At 42.4% G+C, this 19,918-nt stretch overlaps 1 protein-coding gene across 3 annotated transcripts in view; it reads left to right on the plus strand.

Annotated features, from left to right (window-relative positions):
* Positions 1-2,179: 2,179 nt before the first annotated feature.
* The window catches only part of hivep2a (HIVEP zinc finger 2a), a 140,921-nt gene continuing 123,182 nt past the window's right edge, over positions 2,180-19,918 (plus strand). For all 3 annotated transcript variants that reach the window (XM_085134230.1, XM_085134229.1, XM_085134232.1), the window contains exons 1-2: positions 2,180-2,685; positions 16,788-16,839. The gene's annotated coding sequence lies outside the window, so the exon portion shown is untranslated. The remainder of the gene's footprint in view (positions 2,686-16,787; positions 16,840-19,918) is intronic.

Genomic DNA, 19,918 nt, shown 5'->3' on the forward strand with positions numbered 1-19,918 from the left:
CTGAGCACATAAATAATTTTGGTAAAACGGATGCAGCATAATTAAAAGTCGTGAACAATTCTGATGAAGATTTTCTTTTCCACACAGGTGGGAAGGTCACACACCCTCTGCTTCCTCAATCAAATACAAGCACAGTAAAACAATACAAACTCACATAAGAATGAAAAAAACACAACACTCATTCACGAACAATTAAAGATAGAGTATAAAGTGATAGAGAGAACACTGCGTACATAAAATAGGTCACGTAGGTCAAAACAGACTAAGTTGTAATTCAGCCCATGTTGCAAATTAGAGTCTGCATAACTCCTGGCCCACCTAGTTTTTTGCTGTATAGTCAGCACTGATGCATGCCTGAGTCAAATGTTTAAGAGCTTAATGGTCAGTATGAAGGTAACACCAAATGCCCAGATGAGAAAGCCGATGCTGAAGGAAGACGATGTGAAAAGAGTGCAGGACTGAGAGCCTCTTTAGTTGGCTGTGCATCCATCTGTCTTCAAGGTGATAGAAGAGACATCGACAGCAAACAGAGACCACAGAAAATTACTGAAAGAAGCACGTGACCACACCCAAATATGTTCCTGCCAGCTAAATCTCAAAATGATGGAGCTTTAAAGATGAACAGCAGCACAGGAAATGGACCTGTCAGATATAAAGTTTATTTTCTGTGCAGTCAATGTCAATGTCTTCATGTAAACTACACAACCAAAGAGTTTCTCTTGTTAACTTTTTAACACGTCTCACATAGCCTTTACCAGTGGCTTTAGAACAGGCTCTGTGAGACCTGTAGAAATGTGTGCATCAATAAATGTTTAAAAAATATCATTACTTTTACATTAGCATATATTTTGTTTAATCACATGCCCTGGTCTGCCTTTAGCTTTCATACTGAAGCCTGTGTGGAAGCTTGCTTTTACAATTGTAACCATTATGTTGCTTGGATAAAAACTATTTTCTCTGAAAGACTAAGATTTTAAGTCCCCTGTCTTAAAATCAAACACTCTAATTTCACAGAAGTGGTGAAGGCAATACTCAGTTAAAGTGTGTGATTTAGGGATCAATTACTCATGATTTAGGTCTCGTAGAAGAAGAAGAATGTACTTTATAAACCATGCTAACCAGTCACAGCTAAAATAACAAAAAACAGTAGCATCTGTGCCATTAAGCAGAAAGAAAATAATTTTTCAGGCTTTGTGCTCATGCTACCAAAAGCAAACAAGGCTGAGCAATAATGAGATGTTCTGTTTATCTCTCCAGTGCTCTATTTAGTGGTGGAGCCAGCATCAAGCAGCTCCAAATGTTTCTGTAGTGGGAAAAGAGATTGAATGAGAAAACAAGCTTCATGTTCTGCAGGTGAAAACTTCAAACTAAGTTTCAATCCTGTTCCTCAACCAGAAGGTACATGCATAATAATGAAAGTAGAGGAGTGGCAAAACATGCAGCCCCTCATTCATGCTCTTAGTTCTGGGTCCAGCCAAGTGTCAAGTCAGGTGAGACATTTGGCCACATCTGGTCCATGCTAATCCCATACCTGCCCTTTAATGCGTCAAAAACAGCCCATGGTAGGCCTATATGTGTCTGCTACCAGCGATAATTCTCAATTAATCCGTTTAATCAAATCAATACACTGCACATGCGGGAGCCTAAATATTCCAGCAGTGACTGCATGCACACACTGTATTAGAGAAAGAGGGAAATGAGGTGAACGGGTTAATTTTCTGCCATGGGGAATTAAGACATTTTCCCTGCATCCAGCTGTGTAGTAAATCCATAAGAAAAGGTAAGAAATTAAATAAAACAAACACACATATAATATTAATAATATCTGTGGACATCTATAATTCAATAAGGTCGTGTCATCTGTAAACAATAGAAATATTTGATTTTTTTTAATACGACGACATGTGCTAGATTTTGAAGTACAATTTGCAAATAATGCTTTTGAATGTGTTCCGTTTTACTATATATCTATGGATGTGCAAGCAAAAAGAAGGCACGGAGACAGGCAGGCAGTCAGACAGACAGGTCGCTCCAGAGGTGACCGGGGAATCCTGCTCTCTCTCTGCCGGCAGACAGAGCCTCCTCCTCGGCCACTGCTCCTCCTCCCCTCCCCTCCCTCTGCCCTGGTTGCGCGTTGGGGGATCCGACGACGTCACAGCGGCACACACATTTGCACGGACGCGCGCCTGCAAGCGGACACACACACACACTCTCACACACACGCCCTCTCTCCTCGCTCTCTGCCGCTCCGTCTCTCTCACTCTCACTCTCCTCTATGCTGCTATTCTGGGAAGTGGCGCTTGGAATAACCCCCGTGTGCGTATGAGTGTGTGTGTGCTTGTGTATGTGTCTCCTGATTTCACCCTGACACACGCACACATACACACTCACAACACAGTCAGACGCACACGTTTACTGTCTGTCTGACTGGACGAGTGGAGCTCTGGCAGCAGAAATCCGCTCGCAGAGGATTCCTTCCAATTTTACGCGCAACTTTTCCTCGTCGGCTTCTTCTCTGCGACGTTTCCAGCGCTCCCCCCTCGATTGTTGTGGATTTCTAACAACCACCCCCTGGCTGTTTGTAGCGGAGCGACGAGCGAAGCTCGCCCGGAATCGGATCTGCTGTCACCGGGTTGCTTGTTGTCATTTTCGCACGGAGACGCGCAGCCGGAGCGCAGACAGAAGGTAAGAGCGGAGAAGGGAAAACGAAAGCTTACGGATCATATTCTCACACACATCACACTGACAGTGGGATTTTATGCGCCATGGTGGACATTTATGGCATCTTTTCAAGGCACTTGAGCTTTTGCTTGGCTTATAAAGGCAAGGCTATGTTGGGGGAATACCCCGGGCACGCATTGCATTGCATGCAGATTACCCAGGTTGCGTAATATCCTGAGGAATTTGCAGTAGCCTGCCCGGCAAGGCTGGTTGCAAGGCCGGGGAAGAGATAGACAGTGAGGAAGAGAGGGAGGGTACGTGTTGGTGGATAGGAAGCGATGAAAGTGGAAGCTCGGATGGTGTGTGATTGGTGTGATTTTTGCGTCCGAAGGTTGATTTGTTTTTAGCACAAACCCACGGCAGGTTGGTTTGATTAATAAACCTTTACCTGCAGTTCTCTCTGACGTTCATGTGGGACCTCTTTAATCACTCTATATCGCGCGTGGAATGTTCAAAAGTGAGTTGAAGCTGTGACCTCCGCGAACTCTTTGGTATTTCCTTGTTGCTGCTACAGTATGATCACTGTGACACTCCTCAGAGAGTCACAAACGACTATTGTTGCTACCGTACCTAAGCGTTGGTTTACACTGTGCTTGCCGAAAACGAACAGGGGGACACTGGCCATTTCTTTTTCGGATGGGGGTGACTTTATCTCATATGCTCATCATTTGTTTCCTCTGTGTATGTGTCTGTGTATGAGAGGGAGAGAGAGAGATGGTGGGTGGTGCGCTGGCTGGTTCCGGGAATGTTCCATGACGTGTTGCCGTATAGAGAGGGGCCCCAGCCGGGGAGACTGCGACTAACGGCTCGGCCCTGCCGCTCTTCCTGCTCTCACTCCCTCTCTCCCTCTCCCTCTGTACTCTCCTGGAAAATATGTCAGCCTCTTTTCATTTCCAAAGAAGATTTACATTATCATCTCGTAGTGGTCATCTCTGCAGGCTGGGTTCCATTAGGTCAGAGGTCAAACGCAACTGCATGCAACAGGTGGTAAGATCCTGCTCAAGGACACTCACAGCAGTGCACATGATTGGCAGGGTGAGGTCTGAAGTGCAGGTTTGAAACAGCTGAAGGGCAGCATGCAGCCAAGCTGCAGCCAACATGACTTTCTGGATCTCAGAGCATTTGTTTGATGTTTAATGTGTGACAGAAAGTTCAAACAAAGAGCTTCTCTACAAAAGCATGCAGTTATCAAATAAGTAACATTTTATGATAAATTGTAAGAAAGATAAAAAAAGAAAGAAAGTATAAAACAAAAGTGAAATAAATTATAGATTCATAATTAATGAAAAGTAAAAGTAAAATTGCAAAAGTGGAATCAATAACAATTTTATATAAATAATGCATTTGTGTGTTTTATTATCTTTTTGTTCAGGGATGGTGGCTAATTTTAGACTACAATGCGACACCATGTGCATGCTATTTATAGAAACAGTAAAAAGCTTTGGAGACTGTGAAATAATGAGAAATATGGCAAGAATAACTGCAGATGAATGCCTCTTTTCTGCCAGTCAAAGCTGCAGAAGGAAAAAGCAGCCACAGAAATGAGTCCTGAATGTACTCGTGGTGTTGGTGGCATTTGTAGCCTACAGCTGAAGAGATGATTACAGTATGTATTCTGCTGTCAGGGAACAAGCTGCTGACTCTGTGTGTGCACGTGTCAGTGATGGATGGATGTTTGAGAGCGTGCACGGGGGAAGGCCGACCTACGTACCATCTGTCCTACTGCCACCTCAGATGGCCATCGCGGTGTAGCTACTGCGTAGGAGCAAGCATCCAGGCACGCACACACACAAGTGCACTGTTACCAGAGAGGACAGGCGTATGGAGAACATGCATGAGGTGTGAGAAGATTTTCAGCACTAAACATTCAATTAATTTATTACTTAGGCCTTGTGGGAACTCTTATGTCTTCCCAACATACAGCAAGCTACCCTTGTACAAGCAACACGCAGCGGAGTTAAAAAGGTTCATAAAGTGCTAACAGTCCTTGGCTTAATGTCTTGGAGATTTTTTTTTTTTTACATATATCACGCTTGTGCCAGGGCTGGCACAGTTTCAGGAGCATTTTAATTTAGAAGTTGCTGTGTTAGCATTTGGGACACACCATTCTTAAGCCTATGGTGGCTTGGCCGCAACAGCGGTGTTAGCTCAAGGGCAGCTGCCTGCATGAATCAGTATGCCAGATTTAAGCAGCAGCTGTCTGGAAAGTCATTTATGTCGGTGAAGCAGTGTGATCTTATGTAACAACAAGCTACATATGTAACAACCTACAATAACAGCGGGTAGCACAGTCACCTCACTCCAAGAAAATTGCTAGTTCGAACCCCATCTGGGGCCTTCGGAGTGTTATTCTCCCTGTGACTGCGTGGGCTCCCTCTGGGTACTCTGGTTCCTTCCTGAAGAGATGTACATTATGCTATAGTCACCCTAGGGCAACCAGTGGTTGGTGACACTAACAAAAATTATGGCAACTGTGTGCATTGAACTTGTAATCTCATTGCCTTTGAAACGGTTGCTCTGCAGAACGGGACTGAGTATGTGACCACTTGTAGTCAGTTGCCTTCTTCAACGCAATTTTAATGTGTTAACATGGAAATAAGAGTTTATCTGCTATCAGTTTGCAATTTACTGGGGTCAAGTTGTCAATTACATGCAGTCTGGTTGTGTTGATACAGCAATTCACTGTTGGTGTTAACATACACAGAAATACACATTGAACAGAAATTGACAATAACAGGACCTCAACGATTAGAAAATGAAACTATGAAATTCCTCCATAAATCCCAAAATAGAGTCCTGGAATTCCAACCCAAGAGTTTAAAAAAAATCATTTAGCTTCAATAAAGTTTTTAAATAACAGTTTTTGAAGTTATCTGTGCAATATGTGTTCGTTGCCTTTAAGTTGAGTGGTTTGTGTTTGTGATTATAAATAGACTACTTTCCTTTATTTGTTGATTCATTTATTTTTATTTTATTTTAATGTTTATTGACTCTTTGCTAAGATGTTTCCTGTGAAAGCAGTTAAGTCCACAGCAAATTTCCCAAAGGAGATTATAAAATATATCATATCATAAATAGTGATGCAAATGCTGAAGGATGGTGGTGACAACCAGCTGCCTAAGAGTGATCACTGTCTGTCTGAATCAGACCGCGAATGTTTGGCGACAAGTTGCTTTCCACCAGGCGACCTGCGCGATTGCCTTCAGATTGAAAGTTGCCTCCCAACTTGAGTTTGAGGTTGTTGCTTGTTCAACTTCAGGTCGACCAGTTTGTCGTGATTGTGAGCAATTCACAATCAGTCACCAAAAACGAAAAAATTCAGTGCAACTTTCTTTAGTTGTAACAAGGTTGGTCAAAGATGATGATGAATAAGATCAAGTGCTTTAAGTGTGTAGAATAAAGTGCTGTATGAATGTACGGATAAAAATGTAATTGTTTAAAGTGCTTTGAGTGCTCAGTAAGACTAGAAAAGCACTGTATAAATTCAAGGGCATTAAAATTATTGTTCTGACCTTCTCAGGCCTGATACTGATATTGAATCTTCTTTGTCTCTAACTTCAAGAAAAAGGGACGGAAATATATATTTTTCTTGTTTAACATAAAGTTTGAATAAAACAGAGAAAGAATTGTAACGAAGAAATCAATACATTTATTAATGAAATAACACCTAACAAAAACAAGATAAGAAAACTTAAACTGTATAATGTATTTATTCTTCACTCCTTTAATTTTAGCAGACAAGTGAAAGTAAAGTGAAGATACCAGTAGTTTAAGTGCCGTCAAATGTTCCCACCAAGTAATGAAAGAGAGAGGAAAAGTTGCAGACTGCGCCATCGATACCGTTCTTCAGTTTTTGCCAACTCACTTGTTGCTTGTTTGATGTTAAATCACAATTAAGTCACAAACTAGCAAAAAGACACAAATGGAACTTGTTGCTGTGTGACTGGGAAGCGCCTCTAAACTGCTGACCTTTTGTTGTTAGAATCAGCACATTACTACTATCAAAGATGCCGTTTCTCACGTGCACACAGCAGGAAGTAGTCCACTTCAGACACTCTTTCACTACAGCAGTGGGGTGCCTGGTTAGAAGGTCCGGGAGGTTGGACAAATGACACGCGCTCACCGTGAATTCTCTGGAGATTTACCCATGTCATCTTCACACGCTGACAATCAGCCATCGTGCACGCTCGACACTTTCACTGGATAATGAACAGAAGAGTTCAGAGCTGTGAAAGCAGCTTGGAGTAGAGCTGCACCGAACAGGCTCAACCGCTCGGCTGTCGTCACCAGTGCCTGATGTGGGAATTTGAGTCAGACTCAGTGAAGCAGTTGATTGTGCTACTTTTCGTCATGCCGTGGTTCCTGGATGACTGGTGTTCTGTGAGGTGTTGTGGGATTTTGTGAAATCCATACATTATTGTTGAAGTATAACTACGAAAAACATTATGAATGACTTGCGAATTCACTGTGTCTCTCCTTTGTTTTAACTCATTTCCCCTAAAAAGCCTCTGTCACAGAAAAAACCCAGGCTGCTTGTGCAGTTTCCAGGTGATGGTATGGCTCATCAAAAGCCTTTGCAAACACGGTAAACAGCTTGTTTCTTTTGTGGGGCAAATTACATCTAACCACAAGTGTGACCCACCACCTAAAGGAGAAATTACCTATAGACAGTATTGCAAAAGCTATTGTGGAGGCTCTTGAATGATAACATATGGCATGTAGCTCAAAAGGCACTTGTGAAACTAAACATCCCTTCAACTGCTTCAAAAGAGCACTGGATATGAACCAGAAGAACAATGTGTGGAAGTGTCTGATAAGAAGATATAGGTCCAGATTCCACTGAAGGGCTGTCAAAAGTGGCTGTGAATGACAATACAATCAAAGAAGACCAGATCAGATAAGCTAGGGGCTACTTTATTATTCGCATAGGCTTTTCTCTTGTTGTGCCTGGAAAACAAAAAGTCTGAAAACCAAATGTTTAGCAGACAGAAGTCACAGTTCTCTGAAAAACCTCCACACCTCAAAAAGTTGGGCTTAAAAATACAGCGTTTAGACTGTTAATCTTACACAACAGCTTCTTTACAGCTTTAAATTTAAATAGTGGGAGAAGTTTGCCAAATAATAAAAGATCTCTTAACCATTATTTCAAAATTCAAATTGAAAAACTCAATGTCCAGTTTTCTTCAAGGCTTTCAAACATGTCTCCTTGTTGGATTTGCCATAGATGTAATAAATATTTCTTATCTGTCATGTGGCAGCACATATATTCATGCTGTGACCAGAATCCGCATCTGATTACATTACATTTATCTGCAAGATGCCACTGTCCAGAAAGTCTTATGCATGCAGCAGGAACTTTGGACTCATGGTGTCCGGTTTGGCTCAAAAAACAATAGCAAGGTTTAAATTACTTTGAATAGTTGGAATTCAACACAAGAATTCAGAGAATTAAATTCCAAATGTCTGTTTGACAACCTCCATTTTTCTTTTCACATACTTCTTATTGCAGCGCTCTGCCTCTCCTCCTGTCTCTTTGTCTGTCTCACCGCTGACTGTGCTGCAGCCGGTTCGCTGCAGACGTGTTAGGTTAGCATTTGCTGTCAATTATCACAGTGCACACATCATAGCTGGAGAATTTGAAATGACTGCAGATGTATGGCATGGTGTGAAGACATAACCCCTTCACACATACAGATGCACACAGCTTTCATTGCAGCTCGGACTCACTGGTGTGCAGGGTGTTCATTCGGAACTGATTCGCTGGTAAAAGCATGCACGTGCACATGAACCCATAGACCCTAATATAAAGAGTAAATATTGTATTCTTTGCTTAGGCTGCTGCCCCCGCGACCCGGCCTCGGATAAAGCGGATGAAGATGGATGGATGGATGGATATTGTATTTTTGACTGATAAACAGTTTGAAAAGTTGAAAGAGAACCAAATAGGGTTACATCTAGTAGTTCGTTCTCATATTTCATATTTTACTGCCAAAAAATACATTCCACATGTCATAGTTCAGTGAAAAAATAGCCGCTGATATTCAGATTATATCATTTAACCTTGCTGGATTTCACTCCATGAGAAAAGATTTGACAATAGGAACTTTGTTCCACTCTGTATATTGTTGTCCTTTGCCTCACTCACTCTGTTGTTGTGCCACCATTGTATGAGACACCTCAGAGTGGATTATTACCAACAAAGAAGTGCACAATCTGCTTTGCAACATAATGCACCCACAGCACACTAACACTGCGCTCAGCGAACGGCACACTGAACTCGTATAAAGTTTATCTCATTGCATTGTGCTGCTTTTGAATGCAATTGCACAATTTTTCCCTGTGTGTGTGTGAGTGTGTGCGATCACCTGAGAGCTGTAAAGGAACCTGAGAGCGCTCTGGTGACCGAGGTCCTGACAGCGACGGGTGAATTATTAAGACACATCCACACATATGCACACACAAAGCCTAATGAGGTGGTTGACTGGGTGTACCAGATAAATTGTTCCACAGTGGTTTAGTTTCGTTATACACGTGGAGGAGTGGAGGACTGGAGGAGGTGAAGAAAGAAGGGAAAAAGGAGAACAGTGTGCGAGCATGTCATGTGCTGGGACATTAGTTGTCCCTCAGCCAATCAGCAATGAACTCTTTATTGTCCATTGGTCCATATCAGCCAGTTATATTGCAGGTTTTTAAACAAAAAAGGCAGAGGGAGGGGAAAAAAGGCTGATATTGAAATCTAATCTCTTTTTACGCAAAGTCAGGCGCTGAACATGCTGTGGGCTGTGTGTGTGTTTGTGTGTGTGTTTGCGGCTTTTCAAATGGACATAGCGATGCTACAGAAATAAATGGAGAGAAGGAGAAAGAGAGACCTTTACTCAAACTGGCCTACTTTCTCAGCAGCTTGTAATTAGTCTCACTTCATGCATTTATGCATCAGACAGTGGAGCTAAATCAGTGTTTTGTAATCAGGAAATCCCAGATGACACCACTGTCATCCTGGTCTCCTTTACTGTACTCTACACTGCCAATTTGACAACTTAAACTATAGTTGAATAATTTTGAATATCATTGTAAAAGCTGCTGTTTTCTGTCATGACACTGTATGCTATAAGGGCCTGAAATCAAATACAACACCTCTGCCAACATGTCTTCTATAACTGTACACTGGATGCCTTTGGACTTGTGATCAGACAGAATTTGATCACCTTACATTTATATGCAGTTTTACTGGCATATTTTCTCAGTTTTTGGAGAGATTTGGAAAGATTTAAAGGTGACCTATATGCTGCTCTTTCTTCTTATTCTTGGACTGTTTATACAGAGTCTTGCTGCAGCCCTTTACTTCATCCCAACCAGTTTCAGCTACTTTTTGAGGCCATCTCCCTTTTCAATGTACTTAGGGATGTAGACATGGTCCAGACAACCTGCAAGCTGAAGTTCAATCTAAGCATCAGAATAAGGAAGAAAGGTGATTTAAGTGACTTTTTGTTGCTATTAAACTGCAGATTTACTGGGATTTTCCCACACAACTATCTCCAGTAAACAGCAGTCGTAAATGCCTCGTAGATGTCAGAGGTCAGACAAGAAGGCCACAATAACCACTTGTTATAACCAAGAGCATCTCTGAATGCATTACAAATTGAAGCTTGAAGTACTATAGAAGGGCTACAGCAGCAGAAGACCACACTGTCTGCCACTCTTGTTAGCTAAGAACAGGAAATTGAGGTTACAGTTCACACCAGCTTACCAAAAAAGGGAAAAGAGGGGGCAAGGGGGGCGTGTAATCCAGTACTAGCAACGTGTACCTAATAAAGTGGTCAGTGAACAGTAAATAGTAAATACAAGTCTTTCATATCATGAGTGTAGTAGGAATTATTTCTTACTTCACAGGTAAGATGACACAGTCAAACTCCTGCTTTCATTAACACCCAGACGCTCGCTTGTATTGATTTTTCTTTTAATCTTAGATCTCCAAGTATGATAATATGATTTAAAATGATTAAAAATCTGTGATCTCAAACACCAACATACATCCCTTTTTGATGTTAGTCACTCAGAATTTACTGCCGCTATTTTGTGCCGACGCTCTGCAGTCATACCGGGAGTATTTAAATATCTGCACCCACAGAAACGAAACCCGAACCAGAATACGTTGCAATGAGTGTTTGCACAATTAAAAATTCTCACTTTCTCTCACTGGGAAACTCTCACTTTCATACTTCACTGATGAGTCCAAGTGTAGGTAAAACCCTGCTGAACCCTGGCATTTTCTCTGGGGGATGTCCAGAGGCATTTTGGGAAATGTAGTCAATCCAAGTGACGAAGGTTTGACAGATTTAGGGTAAGCAGATACATTTTAAATGGTAAATTATGATGAAAATGATTTAAAAAATGATTAATCGAATGAGAAAAACATTGCAAACTGATTATGTGTAATCCATATTTAGGGTTTTCCCCCCTTAAAGGTCATTACAAAAGATCTACCACAAATGTCTGGGTTTTTTAAAAATCATAATAATTGAACTATGCATTGATATTTACTTTTACAGCTTAATCTAACCTGTGTTTTTCATCAAAAGTTAATGCAAATCTGTAAGAACAAACTTCGTTAAACACTCTAGCTGGTATCGGTGTGCCGTTCCCAGGCTTTGTTTGCCCAGTCTGATATTATCACAGTGAAAACACAGAGACAGCTGCTACTGTAGGTTTAGGGTGAGGTATTTGCATATCCATACAAAAGATAAAAACACTTCAGAAAATATCTGGGGATGAAAAAAAAAAATCCAATCTCAGCAGGTGAGACTAAACAGAAACCCCAGTGGGCTTGAAAAAAAAATAAAACAATGGAAAAACATCACATCCAAAGAAAAAAGTGACAAAAGAAAAGCGAAAATCAAGATGACAAACAGATGACATGAGTGATCTGAAGCTCTAAGACAGGATGTCGTGTGTTTTTATTTGCTTATTGCTGGATTCATTGTGGGGTTTGATATGGCAGTGTCAAATGTTCCCAATCCTCCAAGATGGCAGCAGAGACTTCAGCTACTGAAGATGTGTTTTTAGGAATTTATGATTACAAACCACAGGATCAGCATGTAACCTCTGCTGTTCTGAAGATATTACAGAAGCATTGCTGCTGTGTGTTTTTAGCTGACACCCATTTCAATTCTACGCTGATATTCGTGCGCCGAGAGTGTCTTATAACTTTCTCACCTTTAAAAACAACTGAAAATGTGAGACGTCCTCAAACCTGAACAGTGTGTTGTGTCAATTGTCAGTAACTGCTGAAATAACACAAATGCACTTTTGTTTCCCACGCACTCACTGGGCAGGCTTGCCAATTATGGTAAACGACACCTTAGTATATTTAATGACTTGTTTCTCATTTTTATTAATTTATTAGTGCGCAGACCCTTTGCTCTCTTTGCTCAGTGATATTAAGAAATATAGGACAGAAACCTCCTTAGAACTAGGAAAAAATCAGTCGTTGCTGATTCCCTTGAATCTTTGGATTGCATATGGATCTCAAGGCAGTTGCACAGGGTGCCTTGTGTAACTCAGATGGACTGCAGTCAGTCTTGTGGGCAAGAGTTTTTGAAAATAACTGCTGTCTAGTTTCTAAATGCAGAAGAACTGTTAACACGATGGAGTCAGACTGAGTCAGTCTGTGCCGATGAGTCTGGTCTGTATTGTCTCTCTTTGGAATTGGAGACTTGACTCAGTTGGTTGCCAACTAGTTATATTTTGGTTATGATCCTATACCAAAGCAAGGCTGCCGAGTGTTTTGAGGGTGAAACGGCCAGAAAGTAATAATTCCCTGCAACACTGAACTTTCATCAAGGAGATTGGGGCTTGTGTTTCATGTGGGGCCACTGTTTCTGAAGATTAATTGTCCTTCTACATGACTGAGAAATTTCTGTTTGGAGTTTGCATGTGCCTCCCTGGGTGCTCCAGTTTCCTGTTACAGTCCAAAGACATGCTTGTTAGGTTAACTGGTGTTTCTAAATTGGCGGTAGGTGTGGTGTTGGTCTCCTGGGATAAACTTCTCCCCACCTCAGTTGGGGATTTAATCTGGTTCAGTACAACGCTGCTGCCGGAGGAAAGACCTGGTTGACAACACGCATTCCAGTTCATCCCAAAAGTGTTTTATGGCCTTGATGTCAGCCAAGTGTTTTCACACCAAACTTGAAAACCATTTCCTCTTGAACCTGGCTTCATGTCTGGAGCCATTGTAATGCTGAAACAGGAAAGGGCCTTTCCCAAACTGTTGCCACAAAGTTAATCTGTGCAGCAAACATACACCCAATAATAATAATAATAATAATAATAATAATCCACACTGTTCACGGACCCCGAGTCCCCGGAACCGGGTCCATGACAGTACCCCCCCTCTAAGGGTCGACTCCCGACGACCCGAAAACAAAAACACCAAAAACCACAGTTCAACCAACCCAGGGCGGGCGGTGGGGGGGTCCAGGACGGAGGGCCCCAAAACCTCTCCGCCAAACAGCCACCACAAAGCAACAAAAGAAAAACACAGTTCAACAGTCCAATCCCCCGGTCCGGTGGCAGCAAACAGTTCTGGCGGCCGACCCGCAGGACGGCAAAACAAGCGGGACCTGCTGTGGGTTAGGCAGTGGCGGCAAAACAGTTCAGGTGGCCTACCTAACCCCTTGATGGAAACGCAGCAGCTCCGGCGGCCTGCCACGGGTCCAGTGGCGGCGGCGAAACGGTTCTGGTGGCCTGCCACGGGTCCGGTGGCAGCGGCGCTGCTCCTCCGGCGGCCTGCCACGGGTCCGACGGAAACGGCGCTGCTCCGGTGAGCAACAGCAAGGTGTGGCACATGGCCTATGACGCGCTGGTCGCTGACGTGGACGCTAGTGATGTGCGATACCACTGATTTGCTTTCCGATCCGATACCAAGTATAATTCAGGGTGGTATCGGCGATACTGATCCGATACCGATACTTTGTACAAAAACTTTTTTTGTACCTCAAATTATAGCTTCATAGTGATTACAGGACGTCAGATTACTTGTTCTTATCACTTAATAATGCAGAATTATCATATAGAAAACTGAAGTTGTGTACCATTTGAGCATGTTGCCTGCCTGCAGCACTAAAGGACTCCTCCAGAGACGTCTGTCTCGCCCTAGCAGCACCTGTCCCCCTCCTCGTCTTTAGTTTGCCTCCACATACGCTTGTCAAATTCTGTGATATGATTTACTCTGAGGTGTTTGACGAGGTAAATGGTGTCGCCACAACACCTCACTTTCTTGCCACATGTATCACAAACCGCATCTTGGCTGTTTGTGGAGGTAAAATAAGTCCGCACATTATTCCATTTATGCCCAGCCATTGTTGTGAGTCTGCACGCCAAGGGGCTGCTACACATTTGTACAGCCGTATTTCGCACATGACCATTAAAGGCGGAAGAGGAAGTAGTTCCTTCCAATGTAGACAATCCAAATGATATAGTTTCTTTCCACTCTGTTCCTGTTAATGATAAACTACAAATTTACCCTACATTACTAAAATATTGATATTTTAATATGAGAATCGATTCTAGAACATAAATGACTGGTATCGGAGGAATCGATATTTCAGTATCGATCCGCACATCACTAGTGGACGCACTGGACGTGGATGGCGTGGAGGGCGCGCTAGACGTGGGCGGCGAGGATGGCGTCCCTCCGGCTCGCTGAAGTCTTCCGCTGGCAGCACAGGCTCTTCCCGCTCGCCGAGCTCCAGCTCCTGCTCGCTGAGCTCTACCGGTTGCGGCGCGGGCTCCTCCCGCTCGCCGAGCTCCAGCTCCTGCTCGCTGAGCTCCGGCGCTGGCTCCTCCGGCTCGCCGGGCTCCTCAGCTAGCTCCGGCGCTGGCTCCTCCGGCTCGCCGGGCTCCTCAGCTAGCTCCGGCGCTGGCTCCTCCGGCTCGCCGGGCTCCTCAGCTAGCTCCGGCGCTGGCTCCTCCGGCTCGCCGGGCTCCTGCTCGGGCAGGGCAGGTCCGGGTGGCGACGTAGCAGCCGGTGAAAAAGATGGCAGAATGGTGGCTGCAGGCAGATGAGACGATGGCGGTGCAGCTGCAGATGGTGAAGCAGCGAGTGGTGTGGAGACCTCTGACCGAGGTGATGTTACCTGCGCTGTCGGCTCGTCCACTGCAGACACAAACACAGATGGTGAGGGAAATGGAAAATTGTCCGTACTACTCACCACAGCCGGCTATTGAGATGTCCGTGGATTAGGCTGCGGTGAGGAACGCCGGCGGCGCGAACGTCGTTTCCGGGTAGACGTCGGGGCCGGCGTGTCAGGCAGAGCATCCACCAGCTATCCGGGCCGGTGAGCAGCCTGAGGAGGAGAGTGGAGGTGGAGGGTGGAAAGCAGAAAGTCCATGACGATAGGATTGAGATCGTCAACCAGCCAGGGAAATTTAAAAAGCGTCTCCTACAACCGCCTCTCCACGGCGCGACGCAACCCTTCCCCGGGCTTCTCCCACCATAAGTCACACAGTCTATAAACCCTGTCCATTACCTCCCTCCTGAACCTCTCCGAAAAGTCCGCTGGGTCCATCGGGCAGGATCGTTCTGTCACGGTTTGCCAGGGCAAGCCGTGGGGAATGTTGGAGAAAGGACCCAAACGCTGGACTTAGTGCAATGAACAGTGCATTTATTTACAGTGGGGGTAAATGTACACCACACAATAAGTCTCCAGAGTGCTCCCTCAACTCCTGTGTCGTGCCTTCTCCCAAGTGCTGGTATTCCGTGCTCTCTGCTCCTGTGCCCACGCACACCCCGTGCGTCTTGCTGTCCCGTGTTCCGCTCTCCTGAGGAAAAACCAACAGACGCAGCCGTTATGGCACCACTCCAGCAGGCATACACTTAACAGTACTTGCGACACTGACATGGAGTCTAACTCAACGATCCTGCGCCGGAGGAAGCTCCATCGCTCTGTTAAGTAGCTCCCCCGACGAGCCTGATCAGAAGCAGGTGTGTGGGAACCTAGGGTGACCAGCAGCTGGCAGGACCACACCCATCAGGCCTGCAGGTGGCTGTCCTTCATCCTCCAGCCACACGTACACACACCAGCATGGAACACAAGAGCACAGTGCAGCAAACATACACCCAATAATAATAATAATAATAATAATAATAATAATAATCCACACTGTTCACGGACCCCGAGTCCCCGGAACCGGGTCCGTGACATAATCCATCTAAACTAAAAATCTTATTTGCTGTAGGGAAATAATTTTCATTGGATGTTTGTTAGGCGACCAACTGAAGGTTACCAATGATAGCAATTTATCATTTTTACACATCAGTTTAAAAGGCATGAAATAGACTCAGTGTAACTGCTTTAATTGGTGAGCTGTAGATTAGTGAGCTTGGCTGCCATCTTTGAAAAAACCCCAGGGCAGTTTTTTGTGGACCAAGAAGCCGTTCGGAAAGGAAAAGCTGCATATATAAAATTGCCAAATCTAATGAAAAAAGAGAGAGTAATATTGCTTTAACTGCTCAAACGCAGATGACCGGCCTTTTAGGACAAGTGTGATACAAATGCCGTTTTTAGTATTTCTAAGCCCCCCCCCCCCCATAGATTTAGATAATTTTTGATTATATATGATTTTTATAACATGTCTGGTTTTGCTGGGTGTAGCCTAATCGACAAAGATGAACAAAAATATTGATTGTCATGTCTAACTCTCTGCCAAAAAGGAAATTTGCATGCTTTTTGAAGATGCTCCTGTTTTGAACTGCAGGACAAGCAGCACTAAACCAAAACTATGCAAATACTGCGGGTCACATCTTGGCGATAATGTGGCTTTGGGCAGTGGGTGGGTTAAACATCCCCCAGCCATGTTCATATCGTCGGTCCAGTGGGGGGCTTTTTTCACAACAATACTGCAATACAGACTGCATGGGCATTTGGCAATATGTCAGAAATCAGCATGACTCCAGTGCAGGAGGCAGCCATTTGTATGCATGTAGCACACAGTGTGTGTTTAAAATTGGCAGTTTTGCATAAGAGTGCCATCATGCTCTAATTCTGTCATCTGTCTTTCTCCTCTAGGGGCAATTTGTGGACTTGATAAACTGGACCAGAAAGCAAACGGTTGCACCAGGTAGGATCCACAAACCTAATCACCACTGTGTACTTGTATGTCGCGACTATCCGGTCGTTAAGTCTGACGTCACTAGTTGTGTCTGGGCCTAAACTCCGCTGCAGGTCCATATATCAAACATCACTATGGCATTACTGAGAGTTGAAAAACTGTTTAAAGTCTTTCATCTTTAATAAAATGATCAGCATTCTGCTTTACTAGGTGTAACAATTGAGTTTAACGTCCAGGCATCCATGAAAATGGAATTTATGACATTTAACGGAGTTAGAAGTTAGCAGGAAGTTAGCTCGCTAGCTTCTATCTAAATACAATATAGCATGTCCTGACTGCGGGGTTTTGGAAACAAATTAAAACGCACAGCTCTGTTATCACTTCCAACATAAATGAAGACAGAAAACTAAACAGCAGTGATGTTTGTAGGGTTACTGGAGTTTGGCTAGCTGGTATAAAATGATGTGCTACGTGCTAGCGACACAGCTATGTTAGCATTATATAAACAAGCTAACTTTTTTCCACTCGATAAAAGTTAACGTGAGTGTTCTCGGTGGTCAGGAACAAATGTAATCGCATGGCAGGATGCTGTAAAAGGACCAAACTTCAGCCAGGAGAACAACTGAGATTATCCATCCACAATACGAGGTTAGTCATTCATATACTGCTGCATGGGCTGGGCTGTAGTTACATCATAAGGTTTTAAAAACTGAGCTTAAATAAATGATTAGCGGTAATAAAAGCCGAGGGAGGTCAACAGTGATCACTGACTGTTTTGGGAGCTTTTTGAGATTAAATAGAAGAAAATACATAACATTAAACATGTTAACAACACAAAAGACATATTAAACGCAGACTACTTTAGGCCCGGAAGTAGGATTCGTCACGTCATCACTTAATGACCAGATAGTGTAAAATAATATATGACATCCAGTTATTACACAAAATAGAGTAATTTATGAGCTAGTTTAGGTAAAACATTTCGGGTGCAATGAATAGAGGTCAAATTTGACAAGTCAGTGATTATCTATGAAGATATTTAAAACTCAGTAATATAAATAAATTTATAGCTCAGATAACATTTTGCCCTTTAAGCCAGCTTCTAGTGACTGGTTGCCTATCGCAATATCAAAAGTAGTAGCAGTCACCACAACATGCTTTATATTCTACGGTAAGAACCCTATAATAATACAGAGAAAACCCAACAATTACACAACCTCTTATGAGCAAAGACTTGGCAACAGTGGAAAAGAAAAACTCCCCAATAAGAAGATAGTCAGAGATGTCCATATAAGGACATCCTCTCTTTGTCATTAAATCACTCAGTATAAAAGGAGCATTTCGACCAGTCTGAAGCCAAAACTTCTGCCACATTGATTATTTGAACTTACACTGACCTCATTATTTGAAACTTTGGCCATGTTTAATATGAGCATCCACAACTTTAACAGACTTTATATGGCAGATAATAAGGAAAAGTACAGTAGGTCACTTTAATTAAAAAAAAAAAAGTCAAAAAAACTGTTTAAAAATGCAGTTTGTGTAGAAAGAATGTTGAAAATAGTAAAAGAAATAGAAAATATTTCAACTATCTGTGCAAGAGTAGAGTTTTCATTTAAGAAGTCGTGCTTCTCTGCAATAATAACCGTCTTTTAAAATGGCTGATTCTTCTGTGATGAGAGAGAGAGGGAGGCTCATAAAGAAAAAACAGACGGTAAGACAAGGAGCCATTTGAGCTGTTTTCATTTAACCAGAATTACTCTCAACTGTTTCCTCCCGGCTGGTTGCCGGGGAAACTGGCCAGCTTCGTTATTGGAGGTGCGACCTCAGCTGGGAGTGCAAATGATAGAGCTCACTTTAACGTTCCCGCTGCCTGCAATCACATTTCTGTGACTCTCTTTCATTAACATGCTTTGTACTGTTTGGTAAATGATCTAATTTTCCTCCTCGCACGCACAATAATCAGGTCGAGCTTTTGTTTGCCAAGACCAAAGTTTTGCGAGCTGAGCTGATTATGGAGCGTAAAGGCAGAAGCAGACGCTGTGTTAGGATCCAAATCCAACGGAAATCCAACTGAAATGTATACCCATCTCTTCTAACTCTGCTTTCACAATGATGGCCAATCTGTCTGAAAAATGAAATAAAATAACATTTGGGGTAATAAAAGCAAACATATTTGTTTATGTGTATATGTGGGTTATGGTTTGTATCATAGCAAGAAGTGCAGAATTGCCAGACATCATATGCATGTCACTGATTCTCAGATTTTGTCATCTCAAACTGGAATTACTGCCCTGAGGTTTTATACCTTTACCAAACAAGTCAAGTTACAGCTTATCTTCATGTCTGTGTTTGAGCTTCTGAGTTCATGATGACATCACCTCATCGCATTTTACTGGAACTGTCATTAACAGACATCAACTGACAGAAGGTGTGGCTTTTTCTGTTGATATACAAAACAAAAACAAAAAAACAAATGACGCTTATGTAAAAAAAAAAAGAAACATACTTTTTTAAGTATATTTTTTTAAGTATATATATATATATATATATATATATATATATATATATATATATATATATATATATACTTGGCAATATATATATTGCCAAGTATATATATATACTTGGCAGTATATATATATACTGGTATATATATACCAGAAAATTGTTCATGCCAGTTGTTGAGGACAAATATACTTTTTCTAAGACTAAACACAAGAAAGTAACGTATGTCTTTTGCATGGCTTCTTATACAGTTTAATACCGTAACGTTTTGCAAGGATCTTGAGAATTAATTGTTGTACAGAATTAACAAATTATTACTACTCAATAAATATAATCACAAATTTTGAATGCAAGAAAAAAAAACTTTGGCATTAATTTTATCCTTCTTGTTTAATATTGAAAATGTCATATTTGCAAAGCCAAACAATTCTCAATATTACACAATTTTTCAGTAGTTTTCAGCTGACAGTAATTATCACTTTGAGTCTCCTAAATTCAAAGTAAAGAAGAAAAATAAGTCAGCACACGTGATGTTAAGATAATAATAATAATAATAATAATAATAGCAGTTTTGCCCACT

The sequence above is a fragment of the Neolamprologus multifasciatus genome, chromosome 15 (genome assembly GCF_963576455.1).
Source record: "Neolamprologus multifasciatus chromosome 15, fNeoMul1.2, whole genome shotgun sequence".
Taxonomy (NCBI): Eukaryota; Metazoa; Chordata; class Actinopteri; order Cichliformes; family Cichlidae; genus Neolamprologus; species Neolamprologus multifasciatus.